Source organism: Glossina fuscipes, unplaced genomic scaffold, assembly GCF_014805625.2.
Source record: "Glossina fuscipes isolate IAEA_lab_2018 unplaced genomic scaffold, Yale_Gfus_2 2, whole genome shotgun sequence".
Taxonomy (NCBI): Eukaryota; Metazoa; Arthropoda; class Insecta; order Diptera; family Glossinidae; genus Glossina; species Glossina fuscipes.
In genome coordinates, this window is record NW_023998416.1 from 15,521,821 (window position 1) to 15,522,561 (window position 741).

Genomic DNA, 741 nt, shown 5'->3' on the forward strand with positions numbered 1-741 from the left:
AAGAATATTTGTGCTTCGCTTTTCTTATTCTCGTTGTATTCAAATACCCACACGCACACAGACACACACACACACACACAGACACACACACACACGCACACACACAAACCTATATGTACATATTATATTTGTGGGTAACTCTTAAGTTGAAAATGGTCGTTATTTATGTGCTCGCTGTGTGTGTGTATGTGTGTTTGTTTGTGTGTGTGTGTTTGTGTTTGTGTGTGTGTGTGTGTAAGAAAGAATAATAACAAAGCAACAAAAAAAAAAGAAAAAAGTAATCTAGGAACTCTCACAACCGAACCATTCTTGACTTGGGAATAAGGTGTCGCAGACTTGGACACCAATACATTTTTATACACATAAACTCATAAATAGAACGGAGATAGAATTTTATGCATTTAAATTTTGATAAAACAAAACAAAAAAGAATTGAAAATAAATGTGTTGAAGGGGTTTTATAACAAAATGTATATGTGAAATTTTTTTCAATATTATAGATCCATAGATTTTGCATTTGTTGTTTGCATGTATGCGTTATTTTGATATGAATATACAAAACCAATGTGTTTGTGTGTGCATTTGCTTTCTGTTTTTATGCATTAAATATTTGCTATTATTAATGCACTTTAGTTATTTACAAAGTTCTTTTGTAAGGTTACATCATGTATATGCTTGTATATATACATATATATATATTTATATTTATATATATATATATATATATATATATATATATAT